The following is a 13,697-nucleotide window of genomic DNA, read 5'->3' on the forward strand; positions in this document are numbered from 1 at the left end:
TGCGGAGACATGAGACATTTCATGCAGGTTTTTCAGAACCGTGCTAGTTTCGCTCAGTGTCAAAATAAACTTTGTGCATGTTTTTTGATTCATGATAGGTTTGTGCAGTGTCATGAGAAACGTTGTGCCAGTCTTTTTTTCAATCTGTGCTAGGTTCATGAGAACAAGAAACTTCATGTAGGTCTTTTTTCGATCCATACTAGTTTTGTGCAGTGGCACGAGAAACTTTATGCAGATCTTTTTCGATCTATTGTAGTTTTGGCTGCTGCGTGAGAAACTTTGTGCTGTTCTTTAAGATTTGTGCTAAGGTCGCGCAGTGGCCCGAAAAACTTCACGCAGCTTTTGTTTCCATTCGTACATGGTTTGCGCAGCGGCACGAGAAACTTTCTTAGTCTCCCTCTTTTCGATTTGTGTTAGGTTTGCGCAGCGGCACGAGAAACTTTCTTAGTCTCCCTCTTTTCGATTTGTGTTAGGTTTGCGCAGCGGCACGAGAAACTTTCTTAGTCTCCCTCTTTTCGATTTGTGTTAGGTTTGTGCAGCGGCATGAGAAACTTCATGCTGCTCTTTTTGATCCGTGGTAGACTTGCGCAGCGGCACAAGAAACTTTGCGTGGCTAATTTTGGTTGACCAGACAGCATAAGAAACGTTGCACTGCTCTTTTTGATACACAGGGATGACGGAATGGCGGATGGCGGTGAAATGGATCAAAATCTTGCAGATTTTGCTTCTGCGGCTGGCAGAGTAGAATTTCACAATTTCTCCTATCCCTATTTACAGGACCTTCAGCGGTCATGTAGGTGTGGGTCATTAACACAAGGAATGTGTTAACGCAGGGCGACGTGGATATTCACCGTTGCTGTCTTTTTCATGTCTCCCTCCCCCAGTGTTGGGAGTTGGGTATGCCACAGTCCATAGCTATGACCGCCTGCGTCATCCATAGCGGCCAGGAAAGCTGTGCATTCCTTTAGTGCATCAATTTTATATTTTCATCAAAACCGATGTGAAGCAAGAAAGTTACACAAAGAGTTGATGTGTTGCATTTGTTTCAGGAATGCACCTGACCGTCAGATTCGCGGCCACGTTGTGTGAGATATATCAGACGAGCGAAACACCTCAATGAATTGGTGAGCCGATGGGTTACATCTAATTCAGAAAAAAACCTATTCTGGAATGGCACTTGACATACATTTGACAGCCTATTGGAACATTGCAGTGAAATCCATTGGACTGGATACTTGCTTTAAAAGATTTCAGTTGATGGCTGAAAACCTGACTACAACGATGGTGGGGCACGTCCGACTTCGGTGCTGCCGGCATTTATGAATTCCCATGTTTATTCATTGTAAATGTTAAAGAATTTACTACAATCCTACAGATTTGGAATAATTACAGTAATCTACTTCTTACATATCAGTTTGTGTTCCATTGATCGCCGCTAATGTGGTGTTGTGCAAAGTAAATGCAGAGCACAAGACTTTGCCTAACCTGTGGGTAAGGTTACTTAAGTATTGATTCACTTTCTGAAAGGTGTTGGCAGTTTCGCCCCGGCCACGGATGACAAAATCACTGACCTGCGCTCCCTGTCCAATATCCCACTCACTGCTGCATGCAGTTTTGATGCTGATTCGGTTTTACGGGCTTCGAGTATCAATAGGAGTGTGCAAATTAGAGGCACCTGCTTTGTGAGGCTTGCCTTGTCCTTTGAATTTAAAGAACGCCATTTTGGATGACACGTCAATCTACAAAATGGTGCAACTTAAAGGGGAACTGTGATGAAATATTTTATTTTAAAACATGGAAGAAACTGCTGGAGGCATCTTGGAAAACACGAACAGAATTATTTTTTTTATAACACCAAAAATGAGCCCTCTAGTTGACTGCTGAGGGCTGCCATCTTTCCCACAGACTTGCATCGTGTCATGGTTCCTGTTAGAAAGTATCAATAACAGTGATTGCAAAATGCTGGGCTGCATCACGCTGCATCGCAGGGGGTTGGAGACTGCCATCGACAATGGAGGCGGGTCCTAAAAGGTAAGGGGAAGGTGAGGGGAGAGTGCTAGGGAAAGATGGGTGCTGTGCCTTGCAGTGGGAAAGGGGAATGAGGGGAGGGGCCAACCCTCCTGAAAATGGGCTGGCGGAGGGGGAAAGCCAAGAGTGAGCTTGCAGGTGGCGGCCATTACTGGGCAGTCACGCTTCTGTATGCAGGCTTCATTTATAGATCCCATAATAGAATTATCTGACCACTGCAGGGCACTTTCTATGATGAGAGCAAATGGTGGCTTGGATAGCATATCAGTATTTGCTTTGGCTATATGACCTTTTTTTTTTAATTCCTTGGGGCAATGATACAAATCCGAAATTGGCTAATTTACAAGGAGTCCATGAATATTGTTTTTTGCAGGGTTTTTTTTGTCCTTTTTTCACCTGTTTCTAAAACTTTCTAGCAGTCTTCTTTCTTCTTCATTATTCTTTAGGATTTTTTATAATCTTCTTTTCTTCATTTCTTTATATTTTTCTTTTCATTTCTTCCTTTCTCCCTTTAAACTATCGTATCTTCCCTTCATTCATTGCTTCCTTTTAATCTCTGCCTTTCCTTTCCTCATTGTTTTTCTTTCCAAATTCCATCTTTCCATTTGTTCTATCTTACATTGTTTGTTTCTTTCTTTATTGTTCTCCTTTGCCCCCTGCCTTTCCTTCATTTAGCCCTTCATTACAATATTCTATCTTTCTGCTTTCTTAATTGCTGTCCCTTACAGCTTTGCTTCTTTGCAGCCTTCTTTCTCTCTTTCTATCTGTCCCGTTTCATCTTTCCTTCATTGCACCATTCCTTCATTCTTCATGTCTTTCTTTCCTTTAATCCAAGAAAAAATGGGGGGAGTAATGGAAGAAAGAGAAAAAGAAAGGAAGGTCAAAAGAAGATAAGATGAAGTGAATAACAAGGAAGAGGAAAGGGAAAGAAGTAGGAAAAATGTGAAGGAGAAAGAAGGAAAGAATGACAAATAATGAAATAATGGTGAAGAAAGGGAAAGAAGGAAGAATGAGAGAAGGGAGGGAAGGAGACCAGAAGAGATAACTAAGAACAAAGAAGGATACATACAATAAGGAAAGAAGGAAGCTGAAAGAATGAGGAAAGAAAAGAGAAAAGAAAAGAATGCTGAAGGAAAGAACGATGATGATAATAAGGAAAAGGAACAAACGAAGAAGGAAAAGGAGAGAAGAAGAGAAGAGCCAGGAAAGAAGGACAGATGAAAGAACACAAAGAGAAGACGGAAGAATGAAAGAACAAGGAAGGAAGGACAAATGAAAGAACAAGGGAAGAAGAAGAAAGAAGAAGACCAAAGTAAGGAAGAAGAGAAGACGATGGACAAGGGAAAGAATGGAACGAAATAAGATTGAAGAAAGTGGAAGGAAAAGTGAAGAAGGAAGAAAGAAGTAAAATAAGGTTAAGAAGTAAGGAAGTACAGACAGGAAGAAGGAATGAAGGATAGAATGAATGACACTAAAAGAAGAATTAATGAAGAAGTGAGAAGTAAAGGAGAAGGAAGAAGGAAAGATGAAGGGAGAAGAAAAGAAGGAAGTGGTAGAAGTTTGAGATTTGAAGAATGAAGACGGAAAAAAGGACAACGAAGGAAAGAAGGATGAAGAAAAGAAGCAGGAAGGAGGAAAGAATGAAGGAAAGAAGAACAAACTGGGAAATAAAAGGGTGAAAGAAAAAAGGATAAAGAAAAGAAGAGTAAACAAACGATGAATGGAGGAAAGAAGAGTGAAAGAAAGTTAAAGAAGGAAAGAAGGGTGAAGAAGACAAGACGGGAGAAGGAAAGAAGGGAAAAGGAAGATGGTAGGAGAAGATGAAATAAAACGTGTGAAGGAAGAAGGGCAAAGAAGGTTGGAAGAAGAAATGAGTGAGTAAAGAAGGACAAATGAAAGAAGGACAAGTGATAGAAGAATGGAAGAAGAAGAAACAAGGAAAGATGAAGAAACTGAAGAAGATGGACAAAGGAACGAAGGAAGAAGGGAGAAGAAAAGAAGAAGTATAGAAAAAGTAAAGAAGGAAGTAAAGGAAAGGATGAATGAATGCAGGAAGAAGAATGGGAGAATGCCTGAAGGTGCAAGGAAGGAAGAAGGGAAGTAGGAAAGTAGAAAGAAAGGAGAAAAGACGGGAATAAAGAAGATGCTAAAACAGAAGAAACAAAAACAAATGAAGGAAGACAAATACATAAACAAAGAGAAGGCGAGGAGGAACAAACGAAAGAAGGAGAGAGGGAAAGGATTTCATAAAAGGAAAACAAAGACAGGAGGAAAGGACTATGTGATAGGAAAGCAGAAAGAATGGAGGGAAGAGAAAGAATGAGAGAGAAAGAAGGACATAGGACTGTAGCAAGGAAGGAAGTAGATGGAAAGATGGCAAAAGAATTGAAGTGATTGAGAGAACATGAAGAAATGAAAGAGAAAGGCACAGTAGGTGCAAATAGAGAAAAGTAGAAAAGAAAAAACAAAATAATGAAAGGAAATGAAATAAGATAAGAACAAAAGACACAGTAAGAAGAATAGAACGGAAGACAATTAGGCAGATAAAGGCGAAAATAGCTTTGCAACACAGCATTACACATGCACTACTTCTGAAATAGTCAATGTCAGATTCAGAGTTGAATAATGTTTCCTTATAGTCAAATATTAAAGGTAGCATTTTTTTCTCATCGCCGTAGACAATTTCCTGCAGCGATGATAAGGGTCCAAAGCACCACACAGCACCAATGCCCGCAGAGATGCCAGCCCTCAGGAGCCTCATTTTTGGGGATATGCGTCTTTCAGTGTTCTCGAAAGTACCTCTGGTCATTGGTTCGATGTTTTAAAATGCAATCATTTCACGACAGTAACCGAGGTATAGTGCACCACAGTTAGGGTGACCAGACGTCCTGGAATTTGGTGCTCTGTCCCCCTTGGTCGAGATAATGTTTTCATTGGAAAATGCAGTGGTCCTGGTTTTGGGTGGTAGGTATTCATAGCTGGCAGGCAGGAATGAACACTCTCCCACAGAAGAAATTCTGCATTTTACGAATTAAGATAGTGGTAGTTAATTGTGATATGTGTTTATTCCATGGTTACACTTAAACAGGCTCATGTTGCAGTGCCTTAAGTGGCACTACAACATGAGCCGGGGCTCATCAAGGGGGCGTGGCCTAATGGCGGGGGTCCTGCTGGCCCGTTAGGCCACACACCCTTGATGAGCACCCCGGCTCAATGGGCTACTGGCACCCCTGCCAGCCAGCCTTTTGTAGAGATCAGCACCCCCTCCCCCATCTCTGCATTTATTTTCTATAGGCTTACCTGGCAGGGGATAGCACCTCGCCTATTCAGCCTTAATGGTGGCCAGCTGGCGAGGGGCAGCGTCACCATTAAGGCTGAAAGGGTGAGGCCACTGGAAGCTGAGGCCTTTTTCCTAAATATTGAAACTCCCGCGAATCCGCGGGAGCTTCAGTATTTAGAAAGTATTAGTATTTAGAAAGCATGGCCTCTGCTTCCAGCGGCCTCACGTTTTCTCCACAATGGTGGCGCCGGCCCACGGGCATCTCTTGCTTAAAGGGATGCCTTGCAGTTGCTACGACACCATTATGGCTGAAAGGCATTTTATTCTGAAGCCTGAAGCTCTCACATACGAGCGAGAGCTTCAAGTTTTAGAAAAAAGCTCTTTCATGTAGTAGCTAGGGCTGTCATGGGAGATTAGTGGGCCCCGGCACGGCCTCGCCACAAAATGACATCTCGGAGCCTGCCAGGGCTGGGCCCTGGCCGCCCCCGGCCCACTTAAAGCCCTATGCTTAAACCTCCTTCTCCTCAAGCTCTACTGCAGTGTAGTGCTTTGACAGCTACTTTCAAGAGTTAATCCTACGTTTATGTTAGTTGCCCTGTCCCCTTTTTTTTTACTTTTTAAACCTGGTCACTTTAGCGGCAGTAAATGTGGGAGGCAATGTGGCTTAGTCGGCTATGTTGCTGACCATGGAACATTCAGGCCTGGGGTCATATAGTTCAGAACAGATGCGTGAGTCTGGGTAGTTCCCTTTATCCCCCTCAAATTATGAACATGTGCGACACAAAGTAAATATGTACACAAAAAAAGCAAAGTGCACAGTAACTGACCAAGTATATATGTAACCGTCAGGCGGTGAATTCTGCAAAGTGGTGCCACCCGAGCACCACACGCCGTGCCGCTCTGAGTAGAACACCTCTTTTCCGTAGTTGCTCCTCCTGCAATGTATTATAAACACTGCTCCTTTGGGACTGGCTCGTGACACGTGTAAGTCCATAAAAGTTCCGTTCAGTTTAGTGAGGTCTCTGTGAAAGAGTACTTTCCGGTCCGTCCTTTTCCATGTTGCATAGTTTCCAGCTGACCACGCAGCTGAGGTCAGCTGGAATGAGACCAGGCCAGGGAAAACATGCCCTTTCCTGAATGCACAGGTGAGCCCTTTGTGCCGTGCCACTTGCAATCTTGTAATGAAGCTGGCAGCCGAGTCCGTCTTGATCCGCAAGCCTAAAACAGGGCCTTTCAGACGAGCGCAACGTTATCTGATAATCCTGCAAATGGCCCTGCCGGGGTATCCGGCCTGATTGGCCTCCTCGCCGGTGACCTTTCAACACATTTGATTTCGGGAAGCATTGGGCGCATTGTGTCCCCGTTCCTGCTCGGCCTCCACGATACCCCTATGGATTTGTGGAATGGGAGCAAGTTAGGACGCCAAGTGGCATCGGGTTTGTTGTTACGGATAGCTAGCGTATCCTGCTCTGCGTAACCACCCAATAATATGCACAAGGCCATTCTTTAAATGTCTTCCAAGTGAACACTGTCACCTTATCCACGGCCAAATAGAATGCTGTGATGATAGGGAGGCAGTGTGCATCCGTTTTGGACAGTCGCCCTGTACTTTACCGTACACAATGAGACAATCAAGCCAATTCAATAACATGAAACACACATTAACAATCTCACAGACAAAAAAACAAGCTCCACTTTAGCTGGCCTTAAATAAGACTGCAAACGTTTCTATTGGTTCAGAGGTTCCACATAGAAGAACAGAGCTCCTTTTGTAGATAACCTTATTGTGCCTTCCACAAGATGGTGGACACTTCCGGGTGGTGGGGTACCACAGGACTTCTCCTTCTTCGAACCTCAAAATGCCTGCTCAGGAAGTGGGAGATCGCACAAATAATCTGTCAGCAGGGGACCACTAACACCTCGGCTTCCTGCAGGACACCTGAAGGCTAGAGAGAGAAGATTTAAGCTATCACCACAGGTCAGGGTCTTACAAGGTCAGTAATGGCTCATCCCGAGGCCTCTGCATGCTCGCCTATAGATATTCGTTCAACTGGGCTCCATCTGGGGTGGGACTACTGGTTCTTTTCTTTTCTGGGAGATGGGCTCCATGCGTATTGTGTGAGCCCAATCTCCCGTAAAAAAGAACTGTACTAGTTCATTCAATCCCAGGCACGGATGCCTTAACAAACTGAGCTGAGAAATAGATGTTCAGTTTGAAACACTGTAAAACCAGGCCCTGGTAATGGTAAAAACTGTGCTTGGTACAACAGGCCCTTCAGGTGTCTTGGGATGAGTGAACGGCTAGCCACCGGCCTATTTAGAACCACACCAATACACAGCTGTCAGACCAAATGACATTTGCCTTTGAGCTAGTTCTTTTCCCCAAATGTTAACTTTCACTAGGACAAAGAACTTCTTCAGAAAGCTGATTTGGGTCCCCATTATCTTTGTCACCACCCTACTGGCCTTGCCATGGATCACCATTTCCTGAACAGAATTATCCTCTAGCAAATGCACAGCTCCAGGGTCCCGGACTTGCCACCTAATAAAAGGCAAAAGAGTGAAAATGTAGTTGCCCATTGAGGGAATGACCCAACGGTGAACCGGAATCCCAGATAATTTTTAAAAGTGTGCAAATAAATCCCATTTTGGAACAAATTTGGACTTCCCATTTCGAATCAATTTGTTCCTCAAAAGACGCTAAAATCCCGTTTGAGCTTCCTAAAAGTCGTGATGACTGGCATTTTGAGGTTGATCAGGAGACTATTTTGGAAATCCTCTCAAAAGTCAGCTCTTCTCAAGCTCCTGGAACCCAACAAGTTGTCTAATTTGGTTATTTGCAGCAATTCAATATTATGGTCCCACATTTTGACTTACTTGTTTAAAAACCTAGTGGAGACTAACCGACCACCAGAAACCTTGCAGATTGCCTGTGTAGTTCCCATTTACAAGAAAGGGCTAAAATCAGAGCCAAGGAACTACTGTCCAATCTCAATTTTGCATGCCAACAGCAAAGTCGCATGCAAAATTGTTCGCTTCTCTGCTGTTTGGTCACTTGGAGACTTAGGTAAAAGAGACGGGATGATTACATAAATAGCAAACTGAATTTAGAAAATTATTGGGGACATCAGTAAATGGCTTTATCCTCAAGTGTCTCCTATACCTGGCATGGTCGAAAAAATACAAATCAGTTTTTCTTGCAACAATTACTTTGCTTTTGATATGGTACATAAAGAACTTTTGTGGAAGAAATGATATGGTTGGAGGATTCTGTCAGGCCTCTTGACGCTTATAATTGCTTTGCAGGATAACTCCGTAATGCAGGTTCCACTCAAGCTGGAAGGCTCATTGTCCAGGAGGATTTCAGTGAGAAGGGCAGTCCGACAGGGATGCATGCTCGCTCCATGTCTTTTTAATCTGTACATGTCAGACATCGGGGAGCACAGCAGCTTTTGCATCGCCTAAGTTGTCTCATTTGAAAGTTATGTGGCTAAGCTATGCGGATGACTTCCTGATGTTTGATTGGACTGAGAGAGGCCTGCAGTACCTCTTCAACTCTTTTGACAGATATGCCATTAAGAAATGCCTGGTAACTAATCCTCAAAAAACTAAAATAATGCAGTGCACATCAACAAAAAGGGAATCATCTTAAAAATGGTGAACTGGAGCAGAATCATTGAAAACAGTTGATAATGTTATTTATTTTGGATTTCCAGTTTTAAGTAGGCCAGGGCTATGATCACGAGTTTTGCGGTATCCCGGCTGTGATACAGCCCAACTTTATTACCATTAGCGCCCATCCATCCGGCGGTATTACCGCCGGATCACGGGTTGGGTGCTAACTGTTAGTCCCCATTCCCTATTGGGTCCATTGGACCCAATGGGGAATTTTCAGTGCAATTACTATGCAGTGATAACACCAGCGGCAATTGCCCTGAAAATTGGCATTTTTCCAGCGTGCTTACCCCCAGCTCTTAGCTGGTGGTAAACATGCCAGGCTCGAGATTGGGCAGACCTTTACATGCAGCGGTTACACCGTTACCGCCGCATTTAAGGGCTACTGCTCAACTCGTATTGAGGCCCCAAGTGTCTTACGAGTTAAGGGTTGGATAAGAGCACGTGCCATGGCCAAGAGTAATGAAATGAGGCGCATTGACTCAAGATTTGGAAAGTTGTCATTAAAATCCCTTATAACATTTTTTGAGGAAAATGTAATCCCAAGGATTTTATATGGTATAGGGACTCTCTTCTATTGGGCTTTACCATTTTTAAAGAGACTGGATGCTTACATCTGGAGGTAAGTTTTAAATCGTCAAAAATCAAGCCCAATATCGGCTATTCGTTATGAACCTGGTCTATATTCATTGGACAACAGAGCCACTTGGAGATGTTTATCGTACAACCTCAAAATACTTGACCCTCCTAAAGATTCTCTTTTATGCAATCGCCACCAGATTAAAATTGAAAAAAAGACCTGTCACGTTATGGATCTGGTGGAAGTATGTACTAATGTTCTTAGTAAAATTGGCCTATCTGAGCAAAATCTTATCGAATATCTGGCCAATGTTACAAAAGTCTTATATCGGAATGACTGGTTGACAACGATAGAGGAATTTCATGCATATAAGTCACTTGGACATCTGATGTTTGACTACAAAAGATTAGGAAATCTCTCTCCCTTCTTAACGAGGTACCCTAATAGACATATTCAAAGAGAATTTTAAAAATGTAACCTGAACCTGCATTTAACAAAGAAGGTACTTGTACAATATGGGCTGTTAACGGGGGTCGATCCATTGTGTCGCTTTTGTCATGACAAAACCATAAAGCTGGCTGGCTCCTCCCTCTGGAACGGCCTCCCTCCCCCCTCAGACTTGAGTCGGATATTCTTAAATTCCAGAAACCTCTCAAGACTTCCTTTTCTCCTCTTCCTTCCCTCTCCCTCTCCCTTGCTAACTCTTCATCTGCCGCTGCGGCAGGGGCTTGGTCCCATCAGAGACATACATGGGCCAGGTAACCCCCTACCAGTCTCCCCAGCATGCTTTGCCAGAACTCGCCCTCTGGCTCCCTTCCCCGGACTGACCCAACTTGGTCCTCCCTGTCCACCGCACTCATCATCCCTTCCCACCCTCTTCCCCTTGCACTTGCTGCCTTGGCCCACCCAGCACTAGTTCGCCCCCACCCTTGTGGGCAGCCCACACCTGCACTTCTCCCTCTACCCCCTGACCCTTACACCCATCACCTTGTCATGCATTTGCACTGTAAGATTGTCACAAGGCCAATATAAACATTTTTGTTGTTCTACTTTTTTGATTTCCATGCCCCCCCTCATCCTGTCTTGTGGAGCCTGGAAACACATGTGTATAGACCACATACAAATGAAAAAAAAAAAAAAAGGAATCACTTCGTCAACTGGTGACACAATGTCTAGCTTTACAAGGGAAAAGGTTTGTAATTTTAAAAAAACAAAAAACCACATGGATTGGGAGACATCCAAATAGTATTAACGAGGAAGAAGTCTGGAATACTTGTCTGGCGGGTCGATCAGCCTCATTGGTCATAGCTATTGCTGGGTTTTTAGATAGTCTGCACCTTGGAAATTCCGGGACATAAGCTAACGAATGTGGGAGAAATGTTGTTTTGTAAGTAATTGATAGTAAAATGAAATTAGATTTTAAATGGTCACTTAATTATGGAAATGGGTTTAATGTAGTTATATTCATTGTTTAAAATTCATTGTGTTTGTACTTTTATTGTTGTTTTTATAAGTAGGTATACTATGTTCGATAAAGATCAAAAGTTATTTAATTATAAAACCAATTAAAAAAGAAAGTGTGCTTCTGCCCAGGATGTCACCTTAAATGAGGGGCACATGGGGTCCCAGAGCGATTACATCATTTTGGCGTAGCTACAAGTGTCACAATGCCCCTCCTATGGTGAGGGAGGCTGCTGGTTGGCACTCCTTCAGCCACCTCCCTCCCACCAAACAAGCCAGCTTCTGACGGGGATAGTGTATAAGAATGGCTCGGCATGAAGTGTCAAGTGTCATGAGGGTCATTTGGAGCTCTGTCACCCAAGCAATAAAGATGAAGACTGCAGAGTTAGAGTTTACTGCACAAACGTAGACATGGAAGACGACTAATGTAAGGGGATGACATATCTGTTCGGCTAGGAAATGTCCAGACTACCATTGGTGAACATGCTCTTTCTCACACTATGGGCATCATTACAAGTTTGTCAGTCTGTTAAAAAAAGGGTGGTAATGAAGTGGTAACATAGCTACCACTACATTACTGCTGCATTGCCACACAACACAGAAGTTTCGAGATAAGGCAGATGAAACATATCCAGCAAAATGCTGGAGGTAATTCCTCTGCCTTACTGCCCCAAAATGGCAAAATCAGTGGTATTTCCACTGGGGTAATACCACCGGTGGTAATACTGCCAAAATCCCCATTGAGTCCAATGGACTCCAATTAAAGGGGACTAGCGCTGTCTACCACCACTTGTAATGGAGTGGTAATACTGCCAGCTGTATAACTGCTGGACCAAGTGGTGGTAACAGTAATGCTGTTTGGTGGTGTCACAGTGGTATTACTTCCAAGATACCACCAAACTGAGAATGCACATCTCATTTATATGAATAAAGTAAAATATGCATGTGTGTCATGCATCTGTAGAGTACCTCCCCAACAAGATACTTCACTTACTGGTTGGCACCACATTGTGGCTGGAAAGTGATGGGGGACAGGGAGAGTGTTGCACCCCTGCCACATATGTGTTGATGAAAGTGTAGCTGTTATCCCTAGGAACTGAGGCACAACAGTAGATCAGCAGTAGATCAAGCATTTGATATACTTGCTCCTCTTAAATCCTCTCTTAAAAAAAGGAATATCTACATTTTACACTCGATTTACGCCTGAGGTGGTCGAGGCCAGCGCCCAAAAACGCCAACTGGTACATTTATGGCTTAAACACCCGTCAGAGTTAAACCTCACTACTGACAAGCTTGCGGTTAGGCGCTTTAAAACCCTCATCCACCAGGCTAAAGAGACACATTTAAATTCTCGGATCTCAAAGGCTAAATCTAGTCCCAAGGAGCTTTTTTCGATTTTACAAGATTTAAAAGTTTGTGCCCCTTCTGCTTCTTATCATGCAGACAACTATTGGTGCCAAAATGTTCATAATAGTTTTATCAACAAAACTCTTAACCATCAAAACAAGATTAATGATCAGGTTAAACTATTATCTACTCATATGACCCCTGTTATAAATGAGGCAGAGCGGGTCAATAACTCTCCTGTTTTTTCATTTAATACAGTCTCTACAAATTAGGTCATTGAAGTGGCTTCCAAGCTTAAACCAACCTCCTGCCAAGGGGACATTTTTCCTGCAGTTCTAGTCCAAGAATTTATTCCAACTCTTGCCCCATGGGTTACTAGATTTATCAATTGATCTTTTCAAGAGTTGTATGTCCTGGAAAGCCTTAAGGAGGCGTGGGTAACTCCTCTGCTGAAGAAGGATAACTTAGATCCAGCAGAAGCTGGTAATTACCAACCGATTACGAATTTTCTTTCATCCTAAAAATATTAGATAAAATTGCCTACCTTCAGTATCAGGCATTTGTCGAAGAACACAATATACTAGCTGCCCAGCAGTCTGGATTTTGCCCAAATTACGGGACTGAGTCTGCACTGCTGGATTTAAAGTCACATATTGCTGGTATCATGGATGAAGGCAATACAGCGTTATTGTTACTTTTGTATCCGCCGCCTTCGATCTTGTTGATCACCAACTTTTGGGGGACAGATTGACTTCAGTTGGTAAATGCACTAAAGAGGTAACTGTCTGGTTTAAATCTTTTTTGTGTCCCAGATATATGAGTGTCACTAAGGACAATGCTTTTTCTATTATCTCTATTCTAACATGTGGTGTGTCCCCAGGGGTCTTGCCTTTCGCCAATGCTTTTTAAAATGTACTTGCGACTTCTCTGTGATCTTTTATCAGCTATGGGCATATATTTTCTCAATTATGCCGATGATACGCAGATTGTTATCAAGCTATCAGGCGTGTATAGTGAAGATCTGGAGCGTATCAACTATAACTTTTCGCAAATCCAGAATTGGATGGCTATGAACTCTTTGGCCCTTAATAATGCCACAACTGAGCTGCTTGATTTGGGTACTCAGCAACAGCTCAAGAAAATGGACAAAAGGTATGAGAACATTTTGATTGGCCACACATAATTGAAGTCTCAACGACTGTTAAGACGTTGGGAATCTTTTTCGACCTTCAACTGTCCTTCAATCGGCAGACTAGCTACTTAAAATCTTCCTGCTGTTTTTTTATACAGCTTCTTTGGCGGATCCGGCCCTTTTTGTCTAAAGAA

Source organism: Ambystoma mexicanum, chromosome 5p (genome assembly GCF_040938575.1).
Source record: "Ambystoma mexicanum isolate Mex_15411 chromosome 5p, UKY_AmexF1_1, whole genome shotgun sequence".
Taxonomy (NCBI): Eukaryota; Metazoa; Chordata; class Amphibia; order Caudata; family Ambystomatidae; genus Ambystoma; species Ambystoma mexicanum.